General features: G+C 39.7%; 1 pseudogene; it reads right to left on the bottom strand.

Moving 5' to 3' along the window:
• Positions 1-10,602: 10,602 nt before the first annotated feature.
• Positions 10,603-13,449, bottom strand: LOC110303461 (uncharacterized; annotated as a pseudogene).
• Positions 13,450-14,064: the final 615 nt, after the last annotated feature.

Below are 14,064 nucleotides of genomic sequence, written 5' to 3'. Positions count from 1 at the left end.
TGTCAACTTGACACAGGCTGGAGTTATCACAGAGAAAGGAGCTTCAGTTGGGGAAATGCCTCCATGAGATCCAGCTGTAAGGCATTTTCTCAATTAGTGATCAATGGGGAGGGCCCCTTGTGGGCAGTACCATCCCTGGGCTGGTAGTCCTGGGTTCTATATGAAAGCAAGCTGAGCAAGCCAGTGGAGGCAAGCCAGTTAAAAAAAACACCCCTCCATGGCCTCTGCATCAGCTCTGCTTCCTGACCTGCTTGAGTTCCAGTCCTGACTTTCTTTGGTAATGAACAGCAGTGTGGAAATGTAAGCTGAATAAACCCTTTCCTCCCCAACTTGCTTCTTGGTCATGATGTTTTGTGCAGGAATAGAAACCCTGACAAAGACAGGATCCAAAAGGAAAGAAATAATTTTAAACATTTTAAATAAACGAGGAAATCACTTTAGAATACGTTTGTCTAGGATCTCTAGATATTATAGATACCTCCACATATATATAATCAGACCCATGATGGTTAGAACAGATGGTTAGAACAGTTAAGGCCTTAGCAATTTTCTTCCATGCCTACACCTTTCCAATACCCCTTTCCAAGAAATCAGTCAAGTAGATAACAGATAAAGACCAAATTAATAAAATATAATTAGCAATTAATAAGTTATAAAGTAAAGATGCTTTAATCAGGAGCATATAGTCCATGTTTCAGGTGCTCACTTTGAAACACAAAAATAAAACAAGCCAATAGCCACACTTTTCATCCATCAGAAAGGTGTCATGTAAATAAACCAAGCTGATGGCAGCATAGATTCTTTCATCCTTAAAGTATGGCAAATTACTGAGAGTGTTATGATACCCCCAGTAAAGCTATCAGAGTAGATTTGGATATTCTAAAAAGAGATATCAAGTCTCTCAGTGGAGGTTCAAGGCTTGTGTTATTTTGAAATAACTTTTATATCACACCTGGCATTCAGAATAAATATTAATGCTTTCCACTTAATGCTAATTAAATGAAAACATACTATTGCTTTTCAAGCTGGTTATTTGTTTCATTTGTTTAAAGTAACATTTTGGAACCTAACCACCGCCTACAAAAAATGAATATATATATATATATATATATATTCATTTAAATTCATATAAAACAAAGGTTATTTAATGATCAATTTCAAAGGCAGTGTCTCTGTAATAATCAGGAATGAGACCCCAGACTAGACAAAAAGAAAAAAGAAAAGAAAAAAACAATGCCACCATACAGCAGTGTTTCAAATGACCAAAAACTAAAGTCCATCTTGAACATCTAACAGAGTTGACAGTTATGATGGGTAGCCATAGGCGACTTGTTTGTCAAGTGGACTCTTCTTGGGAGTGGGATCATTACAGTTCCTCAGAGAAAAAGTGTCAGCACTGCCTTCCCTCTGTCCATTGGAAACATAAGGAACAAGCATTATGAGTTGAAAACACTTCAGAAAACAAACCTCCCCAGACTGCCTTTCAAAGAGAAGAAGGAAAGGGCTGATAGTTGAGGTAATCAGGGTTCCTCAAAGGGCCAGGCTTCTGCTTAGGGCTTCACTTCCAAGTCAATGGAATCCTAAGGGCAAGTGTCTCAAGCACTTCCCAAGCCTTCCCTGGATCTCCGATTCCAAATGCCCCTAGCCTCTTACCAACACACTGGATTTCTTATGAGGAAAACTAAGCACACGCTGAGGAACACAGCATAGTGAATTGAGGAAAACAGCCTTCTGAGGCCAGAGACAATGTTCCTTTTGTTATAAAATGGTTGTTGAAATAAATGCTGATCAACATCAATGACCAAAGTGGGCCTCAGGTAGTCAGGGGAAGGAAATGAACACTTGGCTGAGATTCCTCTTTTTGCCTTTACAGTTTAACACTGTTCTAGTCTGCAGTTCATAAAAAGGGTAAGAGAATCTTTCATCCACAAGTATCTCCATCCAACTTGGTTCACAAGCAGAGATGGACATCTGTGACCTCCATGTTCTTATGGCCTAAATTTCCTTTGAGAAGCATCAGTGTTCCTGTCAACATACAGCCAAATGCTCTCCATCCCGGTTGCTGTGAAAAAGTCCATCTACTCCTGTCTTACCTCTGATGGCAGCCAGACTCATAAGCAAATGTGTCTAGTCTGTTATCCACCCAGCCATGGTTTTCTCCCACTTCCTGCGCAAGCTAACATGAATTGTACAAAACTTCCAGTACTAAAAACACAAACAGAATGAAAAGAATGAAACAGAGTCCTCATAATGAAAGGAAATGAGGGGTAATAGGGACACACTGGAGGAAGCCAGACACGCCCAGTTTTTCTGGTGCTTATGTAGCTTAGCCAATATCCAAAGTAAACTTTCTTCGCCTCAAGAAGCTGTCTGACTATAAATAAACTCCCTGATGTATCTCTAAGACATGAACATCTTGGACTGTCATAATAAACATTGCAAAATAAATATGAAATAACATCTGGATGGAAGGCTTTGCACACGGTGGGGTGAGAGGGGGAGCTGACTTTTCTTAGTCCTGCTAACAGAGAATGGAAGTCTCTTTTGAGAAATGGTTTCCACTATTGACCAAGCAAACCAAAGAGTAAATTGATTTTACTTTAGAGTTTAAATTTAATACTGTCTGCAAAATCTCTTCTCTCATGTTGGGTTACTCTTGGTAAAACATGTTAACTCTCTTGTTTTCTATTATTTGAAACCAGTATAGTAAGCATCCCTTTATTAAGCCAGCCAATTTAGATATGAAAATTGTTCATAGTTAGCTTTAGTTATTCCTGTAGTTGGCATAAAGAAAAACCTTGCTTTCTCTTCTGAGTTAAAAAAAAAAATTCACAAAGTCTCAACTATAATGTGCTAGCAAGGTACAGCAGTACTATTGTGGTCATGATAGTCAACACTTCCCATTATAGTAAGCAAAAGGAGTAAGCTTCATGGACTTCCTGCATTCATTCAAATGTGTGTCTGTTGTCCCCCTCGTTCAATTAATGTTTATAAAGAGACTACATGATGACCAAGCTTCCTTCTTATGCAGGAGAATACTCCAATCACTCCAGGGAGCCTTACAATTATGTAGATCCTTGTCTCCTAAGTCCTTTCACTTACTCTATATAATGCTCTAAGTAAGATCTTTGTAGATAATTATTAAGTATTATATCTCTGATACCAATGAAAGGAAAGCATTAGAAGTGTACATAATGTGTGTGTAAATTATAGTAACCCCTCAAAAATCATTAGGTACTATTAATAAGATCCAAGAAAAATTAAAACAACCATCTGGCTAGATTGCTCAGTCGTTAAGAGTACTTTTCATTTATGCAAAGGCCCTGTGTTCAATTCCAAGCAGTACATGCAATGTGCCAGTGCCCATAAAGGGATCTGGCACTCCTCTCACTTCCATGGGCACCAGGCATGCACATAGTACACAGACATGCATGGAAGCCAAATATTCATACACATAAACTTTAATAAATTAAAAAGAAAATAAATAAAAGTAAATATATCTCTAATTTATATACCCTTATTTATTCTTTTTCCCAACCACAAATCTCGATGTTTTTTAAAAAATAAATAAGTAAACTTGCTACCAGAGAAAAAGTAAATATTTCTGAAGTATTTTGATAAACACATAGCAATATTTCACTTTGTAGAAATATGTTTAAAGTGCATGTGTCTCTCTTCCACGGAGTACCATTTGGCAGAGAAGGAACATTTAGCAGAGCCTGAGCTATAGTTTCTTCTACTCACAGTCTATTCCTAGTGACATACAGTTATACATTCTTCAGATGTTCCAAAACAGCATAACGAGTTTCACTTTAACATTTTTTTTTTTACAGAAATAACCATTATATACCACACTCTCTGTCTTTGATTGGATTGACCTAATTGCTTCTTGTAGGTGGACTGCATACAGGCTGCCCTACATTCCAGACACTCTACATAAGCATACCTAAGTAATGAGTTGCAACAAATTCAAGAGGCTCATCCTGATTTTTCATAATCATTTAAATAAAAGCAAAGATGGATTCATACTGAGATGTTTGAGAAGACTGTTTCCATATTGTAACTACTTCTTATTGTGACACAGCACAACATAACCAGTCAAAAATAAGCATGCCATAATTCAATGCAAAGAATAGAAAAGGACAGAGAGTCAGAGAAGAAAGAGAAAAGAGAAGTAGCAGATGCGGACACCACCAGTCTGTTGTGCCTGCCTTATCACACAGTACTTTATTCAGAGCCTTCATAGAACTTGATCATCTGTCCCTTTTTCTCTCCCAGTTGTCCCATCCCACATGATGGTCTTCAGGGACAGCCAGATGCACCTCCTAGAGAAGCCTCCAGAATTAGTCAGATGGACTCTTTAGAGAATACTGGCATATCAGGTAGGGTGCTTGCAGGGCTGTTGGGTATGTTAGTGGGAAAAGCATGGGCTTTGGGAACAGGAAGACACACACTTTAAATCTCTCTACTGTTGATCCTGCAACATTGGAAAAAAATGATTTAAGCTCTGATTCTCAGTATCTTTACATACAAAATGAGCAACTTATTACTGTGTAAAGTCACTGTATGGGATAATGAAACAAAATACAGAGCATTTGAATCACAAGATGGGTCCTCCATGAACTACTGCTTGTTAGGTTTGCTACTGTTTAAAAGAGAATTTTAAGTCAGTCTAAAACAGAAGCACTTACACAAAGCTATATGGACACATACATGCATACATTACATACACAAGACTGTATTCCCCTCACATCTGTTTGACAGGCAGCAATCTGCCTCACGTCCATAAGACAATCTGTCATCTTTGAGTCTTTCTAGAGGAAGAAATATGCATATGTATCCACATGCTGTTAACTTGTTCTTAGTGATGTGCATAGCAACGGCGTAGTCGAGGGGAATGAGCCCATCACTCAGCAGTACATGGAAAAGACTTCAAGAATGACTGTCCATGAGCATGACTCTGCTCCTCAATTTGCCTTTTTTTTCTTTGCTTGTGAAGCAAAGTAGAGGAATGATGATGCATGAGGTGTTCCTGGCCATGAGAAGAGATAAAAATAAAGGAGAATTTGTACTCGGAGGAATTATAGACTCCGGTAAGAAAGGTAGTATGTATGCAGGCAAGACACCAATGACAATTAGTGTATGTGTATGAGAATATATGCATATATATATATGTATATATATGTGTGTGTATGTGTGTGTGTCCTTCCCCCAGCCTTGAGCGGGCTAAATCAGACCTTGTTTTGCCACAGTCGCCTAGCCCACTTAGGATGGAGTCTTCCAATCTAGGTGAAGTCTATTTTCCCGCCATATCTGCAGCTTCCTGCAAGAAGCCACTACCTGCTGAGCAGCTGAGCTTGTTTTCCTGATGAGAAACTTTCCTGGCAAAGTGATGAGATCCTGGCAAGGTGGGGGATGGACCTCCCCCCTTTAAATTCAGACTTAAGAATTAAACATGGGTCCTTGATCAGAAATTTTGTCTTGGTCTCATTCTTCTCTCATCCGTCCTTCCCATATATCCCCAGCTATCCTTCCAGGTACCCAGTTTTCCATGGCCGCTGGCCACTACAGGTGGTGCCTGAACATGGGAATTGGACTGAGAGCGATCATCTGAGGTACACTGTCTTGGTTGAACTCCACAGAAAACAGAAGAAGATGGTATCCTTCACAGTAAGCAGCATACAGCATTGATGCTAGTGCTAGCTTTAAATTTCATGTTTTTGAAATCGCTGTAGGTGCAAAGGGATACGGGCTAAATTGAGGCAGTGTTGACCCAATGCTGATCCCACTTCGAAGCTGACAGTGGAAAATTGGACTGGAAAATTCTAAACAGGCATCTGCCAACAGCCTTCAAGGGCTGCTTCAGGCGAGAGGGGTAGGGTTTGAAGAACAATTGTTAGAAAACTTTTCAGATCAGATAGATACTTGCAGACCATTGTTTCAAGAATAAAGAACTTTAGATAAGAGAACCTGGGGGAAAATTGGAGAAGCTCTGGGAACCACTCAGGCAGATAATATCACCCTCTACCTCTGGAAGCTAATAAAAGATGATATTGATGAAGAAACCTTGTAGGCATCAGATAGTTACAGGGAGAGCTTGAAGAATTTCAGGAAGAACACCTGCCAGAGAGGGCTTTCTCAGAAAAGGGCCCTCTCAACCCTAAATTAGAAAGGTATAGAGATACAAATGATGAGCTTACATCAGAGGAAGAAGTTTGTGGGAAGCCACATGTGCCGTTGCAGGGTGGCGCTGGCTACTACTGGCCACCACGCATACATAGGCAGTAAAGTTTTTTTTTGCCAAGATGAGGTTTTGAGAATTAACCAATCAGATGAGAGACAAGTTAACCAATCAGATGAGAGACAAGTTAACCAATCAGATGTAGACATGCAAATGAGGTGGTAAGCATAACCCATGCATAACCAATCCAGGTGTGAGACACGCCTCTCCTAGGCCTATATAAGCAGCACCAGTTCTGGGCTTGGGGTCTCTTTGCCTCTGCAATCAAGCTCTCCCAATAAACGTGTGCAGAAGGATCCTGTTGCAGTGTCGTTCTTGCTGGCGAGTCGGAAGAGCGCAAGAGAAGTTCATTCAGAAAAAGGAGCTGACAAATATTATGATTATGCCTCCTTGCGCACCTTCTGCTCTACCTATGGCCTCTACTGTACGAGATGCTCTCCAGTTGGACATGCAATTAAATAAATGAGAGTTCGAAATTAAGCTGCAGAAATTGACTAATGAACTACAGGAGCTAAAAATGGTGTCAAGTACAGGGAAGAGCAGAGATTCTGAGATACACTAATTGCTGCTAGAAAGAGCTGAGTCAGGCTCTCGGGAAAGGGCAGGCTCCATCTGATGAGCTAGCTTTCCCTACAGTTGAGATAATTGACCAGTAGAACAATAGAGTCAGACAATATCAGACTTTGGTGTTCAAGTTGATAAAACAGTTAAAAACAGCTGTGGCACAGTATAGCCCTACAGCTCCTTTTACAAAAGCTTTATTGAAAACTGTGATGGAGTCAAATTTAACCCCCCAAGATTGGAAGACTCAATGTAAGGCTACTTTATCAGGAGAAGACTTCTTGCTTTGGAGTTCTGAATGGCATGAAGTTAGCTAGTAAGAGAACTGTTGTGATGAATGCTCAGACAGGTAACCCCGATTGAGATGCTGACATACTTTTAGGAGAAGGTCACTATGAAGGCAATGCTAATCAGATTGGGTTTCCTGTTGGAGTGTATGCACAGGTTGCAATGGCTGTCCGACATGCTTGGAATCAATTACCAACTAAAGGGGATATCAGTGGAAATTTAGCTAGTATTAGACAGGCTCCTGATGAACTTTTTCAGGATTTTTCAGACAGGCTACTAAAAGCAGTTAGTAGAATTTTTGGAGATTCTCAAGCTTGGAAATACTTTTGTTACACAATTAGCTTATGACAATGCTAATGCAACATGTCCCTCTGCTATTTGACCATACAAAGCACAAACAGACTTAGCTGGGTATATTCATCTTTGTGCAGAGATTGAGCCTTCATACAATCTTGGCCATGGCCGCTGCTTTGCAAGGAACCACTGTGCAAGCAATGCTTGTACAGAAATGAGGGAATAAAGTATATTTAAATGTGGAGGTTTGGATCATTTTAAAAGTGATTGTCCTAGGAACAGAGGTGCTACAAGTAGGTAATCAGGCTATGCCCCAGGAGTTGGTCCTTGATGCAGAAAGGGTAACCACTGGCCCAGGGAATGTAAATCTATGACAAATATTCAGGGCCATCCCATGTCAGGACCCCAGATGCCCACAGCAAGCAGCTTATGGGACCATGAAGCTGCTGCCAGACCAGGGAAATCTGTTTTTGAACTTATCAGGGCAACCCCAGGAAGTGCAGGATTGGACCTCTGTTCTACCACCCACACAGTATTATCCCCAGAAATGGGAGTTCAAACCCTGCCAACAGGAGTTTTTGGACCTTTACCTACAGAAACTTGGGGATTTCTTCTAGGACGAAGCAGTACTTTTGTAAAAGGACTGAAAATTTACCCAGGTGTTATAGATAATGATTATGAGGGAGAAATTAAAATTATGGTTGCTTCCCCTCATGGAGAACTGTATGTGCTAACCAAAGAATTGCTCAATTTATTGTAGTTCCCTTGCATCTGCTCCCTTCCAGATTTGTTAAGAGTGAGAGAGAACAGAGTGGCTTTGGTTCCTCTGATGTTTACTGGGTTCAATCTACTACTAGTAAGAGGCCTAACCTTAAATTAATAGTTGAAGGAAAAAGCTTTGAAGGATTAAAAGATACTGGGGCTGATGTAACAATTATTAGAGGACAAGATTGGCCTTCAACTTGACCTTTATCTGATATACTCAGTCACCTCCAAGGGATCGGTTATGTCTATAACCCAAAACAAAGCTCTAAACTTCTAGCCTGGAGGGATGAGGAGGGCAATTCAGAACAAATTCAGTCTTATGTTATGTCAAATTTGCCTACTACCCTCTGGGGAAGAGATCTCTTGGCAAAAAAATGGGTCTTATAACATGTAGTCCTAATGAGGCAGTGACTAAGCAGATACAAGGATATTTGCCTGGTCAGGAGCTAGGAAAGGAAGGACAAGGCATTAAGACATTTGAAGTGCCTAAGCCCTACTCTTAACACTAGAGGCTTGGGGTATTTTCCATAATGGCCACTATCTTGCATGCATCCCATGCTGATAAAATTCAATGGCTTAATAATATTCCAGTGTGGGTTGGTCAGTGGTCTTTATCTAAAGAAAAAATAGAAGGCCCCTCTTCACTAGTGCAGGAGCAAGTAGAGTCAGGGCATCTAAGACAATCTCAGTCACCATGGAATAATCCAATATTTGTTATCAAGAAAAACATGGTAAATGGAGATTGTTACAAGATCTAAGAAAGGTTAATGAAACCATGGTACAAACCTGGGCTTCCATCTCCAGTGGCTATTCCTAAAGGAAATTATAAAATAGTGGTAGGTTTGAAAGATTGTTTCTTTACTATTCTTTTGCACCCTGAGGAATATGAAAGATTTGCTTTCAGTGTTCCTTCTACTAGTTTTAAGGAACCTATGAAAAGATATCAATGGACATTTCTTCCTCGGGGCATAGCTAATAGTCCTACCTTATGTCAAAAGTTTGTGGCACAAGCCATTTAGTCTATAAGACAGCAATGGCCAATGATATACATCATTCTGCTAAGAATGAGTAAGAAAGATTGAAGAGCAACGGCTTCGGACAGTGAAGTATAAAACAATAGTCAAATCCACAATCAATGGAGCCTGAGTCTATGTAGAAAAATACCAAAGTTGGGAACAGATGTTTGGAAGCATTGAAAGGTAGTGGCCATGATACATGGCATCAGGAAAGAGAATGCAGGCAAGCACAAGAAATCCTGATTTGAAAGGAAGAAATGGGCCAAGTAAGATGGTCAATTCTTAAACATTAGTAAAAGAAAATAAATTATAAAAGAATCTGAGACTGGGGAAACAAACAGTATATAGGTCAAGGCCCAAGACAATAATGGCACTGAAACATTGAGGAGAGAAGCAAATTCAATATCACAACAGATCAATCTATTTAATTTTGATGTCCCCCTGGAACTGCCAATATGAGAAGCTTTCATGAACTTTTTCAATAAAATCACAAGAATAGAAGAATGTTTTGTTGAAAAGGGAGTTAAACATAAGGAATTTACAGGTGTAGAATGAAGGCAATGCCAAAGAAGGAGCTCTGCCACTAGTGGGAAAGAGGGCACTCAAGGCAAGACTAATTGATGTCTGCTGTGGTCTGCTGTTGGTGATGATTTGGGGGAGGTGCTACAAGTATATTTATTTAGCAACAATGATACATTTTAGAATTACAACACACAGTGGGAGAAAAACTTAATGTTTTTAAAGGGGTCTTCTTTATAAAGAAAGTAGACCAGAGTATGTTGGCCTATTAGGCAAAAGGAGGAAAGGAATGATTTTCTTTTTTCTTTCCTTTTTCTGATGTCTTAATTGAAGTAGAATTACCCCACTCTCTCTCCCTTTCCACCCTCCAGCCCCTGTGACAAGACCAGAAATACAACTAAAACTATTAGTTGTAAAGGACAAATACCATTTTCAACAGTATTTCCATCTGACTTGCCCCAACACAACTTTCTAGTTCTCTCTTTGTATTATCTGTAATACTTAACAATTCCAGTAAGAAGATATTTCTGTCTTCCCTTCTCTTTCTCTCTCTCTCTCTCTCTCTCTCTCTCTCTCTCTCTCTCTCTCTCTCTCTCTCTCCTCTCTTTAAAGGAATATTTACTGAGCATCATGATCAGACATTTAGCAATCAACACCATAGATAAAAAGGATCACAGTAAAACCCTTTGTTTTGCTTTACATTTTCCACAGAACAGAAACTAAAATAACCTGCTATACAGTTAGTCACAAATAACAGTCCTAGAGTTTTTGCCCACACACATTAGAATTGTGTAAAGTCATGTCTTCTTTGTAGCAGCTAACCCTGTTACCACTGAGTTCCCAAATCTGTTGTAACCTGTAGCTTCTCTGTTACTTCTCTGGCTCTCCTCTACTCTAAATTTTGTTTGCTGGATGTAATTAGAACCTCCAATCATTGCCATAGCTGCTGCTGCTGCTGCTGCTACTGCTGCTGCTGCTGCTGCTGCTGCTGCTGCTGCTGCTGCTGCTGCTGCTGCTGCTGCTGGAACCTCCACAGCCACCTTGGTTTCTTGGTTTAGCAAAGTCGTGACCTCCAGCATCATAAGCTTCAAAGTTTCCTCCCTTCATGGATCCAAACTCTAAAGACTGATGTTGCAATTGCCAAAATCATTGTACCTTCCAAGACCACCATAACTGCCTCCACTTCCTGTGTTGTTACAGCTGTTATAGCTGCCACTCCCACCAAAGCCATTGCCTGGTTTCCATATCCCTGCTGACCACTTCCATAGCCTCTGCTACCTCCAGAGTAACCAGGGCCACCTTCTCCATAGCCACCATCATAGCCAAATCCATTATATCCATTCCTACTGCCATATCCACCACCCTGGCTGCTACCAAAGCCACCACGATAACCACATAAGCTTCCTCCTTGACCAAAACTGTCATTGCCACCAAAAACGCCTCCACAATCACCAACAAACTTTCCAAAACACTTTGATGTCTCTGTCTGGACTAAGCACTAGACAGCTCTTACTTTGGCAGAGGTTTTCTTACTTCAAAGTTGTGGCCATTCACAGTATGGTATTTCTGAATGACAATCATATCCAAAGAGTTATGGTCATCAAAGGTGACAAAAACAAACCTCCTCTTTTTCCCACTGCCTCTGTCAGTCATAATTTCTATCACTTCAATTTTCTCAGACTGCTCAAAATAATCTCAAAGGTGATGTTCTTCAGTGTTTTCTTTAATACCACCAACAAAGATCTTTTTCACAGTTAAATGGGCACCTGGTATCTGAGAATCTTCTCTTAACACAGCTCTCCTGGGTTCCACAGCTCTTCCACCTTTCTATTGTTCACACTGGAAAGGATGGAGGCCAGTCTCATCCTTTGACTTTTCTTGTACATCCCAATTATAGCCAGTTAGCAAACCCAGTAACTCCATTTCTAAAACAGTTCATGGCTGTGAACCTTTACTGGTAGATCTACTACAGCTGCCTACTTGCTACATCAACTTGTCTCAGCTGCTTTCTCTGTTTTGCTCCCCCAAATCTAGTGTCCACCTAGAACTATTCTGTTGAAATATCCTATGTATTGTGGAAAGTCTTCTGCAGAAATTCTTGAGTGCTCTACCAAGAGTAAAATTTAAATCTCATCCATATCCCCCTCTGCCTCCACTCTACTGTGTTTGAAAACGTAATGGCTTGGAATCTTGTAATTGCAAAGCTTTTATTAGTGGTCAGAAGATGCAGCATGAAGTTTTATAAGAGCGCACAGCTGGCAGTTGCTAAATGTCTAAAATTCTGTTTGATTGAGCTATTTTAAGATAACTGGATGTATAAATTTGAGTTTGGCACATACTTTTAAACCAGTGGAGCTCAGCAGTCTGTGAGGAAATAAATAAAATACAGACCAAGACACAAGACCAGCTTTGTTTTATTTCTGTAACAAACATTATGAGACTTTTTTTTGGTTATGTTTTAAAGTATTTTCTTTGAATTCTGAATCCATTTCCCAATAGTTTCATCTTTGACATCTACATTTGTTCCTATTTCATTTTTCTTCTGGAAGATTATCTCTAGGATGAATTTATAGGAAACAAAGAAATTGCTGTCATTTAGCAAATGCTTAGTACAGTACAAACTAGTTTCTACTAAATTGTGTTTAAAGTTGAGAGTTGTAGGAAATATGGAGAGAATTTCAGTTGAACATGATGACTCTCTTCCAGGAACACGATGGTTAGTGTTATCCAGCTCATTCTGGCAGAAACAAAGGACGAGGTTTTTGAAGAAAATACAACGAAGCCCAGGGATCACAGAAAGATAATTAAAAATTAGACTTAAAAATAATATGGAAAAATTGGATAAGACTCTACAAACAGATTAAATAAGCTTCTGGCTTAAGAGAGGAGGGTATAATGTGGTACTGTTTGCCAAGCCAGAAAAGACAGAAGGTATGTAAATTTAACACCATGAGGATGACAATTCAGCTTGCTGCAGCATATGTTTAAAATCCTATATAGGGCACCAGAAATGAGTTTCGTTTGAATTATTTTGAATTATCCATTAATTATAAAGATGGGGGAAAACTATGGTTAGAAGTTTAGATGTTAGAGGATCCTTGTTAAATGTGGTTAATGTCTTACAAATGGGCCAGAGTTTTTAATATGGCAGATAAAGGACGAGAATCAACTCAGTGATACCACGGAAACCATGCAAGGAAATGGCATCAGGAGGATGAAGGCAAGAATCTCAAACAATCAGAGGGCACATAAGGTAAGGACTGAAATGTACCTGTTGATTTTAGTAATCAGAAACATCTGCAAGGTGGGGCTTGTGACTGAGACAATGAAGCACAGATTAGGATCAGAGAGTCTCAGGACATGGGAATATGGTTAATGAGAATCAAAGAAGAAAAATAAAACCCTTGAAATATACCTGATTTAACTAAGGTGACTAAGAAATTGGAAGATGTGATCCAAACAACACATTGATACCCAATACACGGGGCAGCTATTTTTCAGTGTGCCTCGTGGGAAGAATCCAGAAGTGGAAAAACGTTCTTCCAAAAGGGTCTGCATTTTCTCTCTGATGTAGAGATCGTTTGCTAAAAATGATGGAGAACATCAAAGTAGTGAAGGCTCACAAATATTATTGTGGGACATGAAAAAGGAAGTAGACAATGGTTAGTTAGAAGTCTTACTGTGTAGTGCTAATAGCTCCCCTGATGTAGGAGTCGGTGAGTTTGTAGTGGCTTCAAGCCATGTTGTCAAGGCATTTATTTTCATTGGGGTTTGGCAGCCAGAAAGGGAGGGACTTGTTGATCTAGGGTTAGATGTGGGGTTTTACGAAGGACACAGGAGGACAACTTACAGTCTCAAAAAGAGTTTTAAAAGTAATGAATCACAAGACTTTGTACAGGGGTGAATAACATGGATCATTCAGTGTCTCCTCTTAACAAAAAAGCAATGTTGATTTGTGTCATACTTTGCCTGTTTATAAGCCAGGAAAATGAACTCAGATTAATGATTAAATGAACCAAGTATGCAGATGAGTAATTAAGGTAAATTTGACACTGATATTATTACTAGAAGTCCAAAAGGGAGAGACAGCAGAAAATTGAGGTGATTGTGAAAACAAAAGTGGTAAACTAGAAATAATGATCCCAAGCTGGTTAAGTGTTCGCTGGTATCATCCATATGTATTCGGGTACTGAGGTGGGAGTGTTGGATTACTATCCATACAGAAGTGACAGTCATCAAGAGAGAAGAGTAGTTCTTTTTTTATTATTATTGGATATTTTCTTTGTTTATATTTCAAATGTTAACCCCTTTCCCAGCCCCCTCCCCCAGAAGAGTGGTTCTTAACCTGTGGGTATCAATCTCTTGGAGACTGAGAGACCC

The sequence above is a fragment of the Mus caroli genome, unplaced genomic scaffold, assembly GCF_978045245.1.
Source record: "Mus caroli unplaced genomic scaffold, Mus_caroli_1 scaffold_9, whole genome shotgun sequence".
Classification (NCBI taxonomy): Eukaryota; Metazoa; Chordata; class Mammalia; order Rodentia; family Muridae; genus Mus; species Mus caroli.
This window is presented reverse-complemented; position numbering and strand designations above follow the sequence as displayed.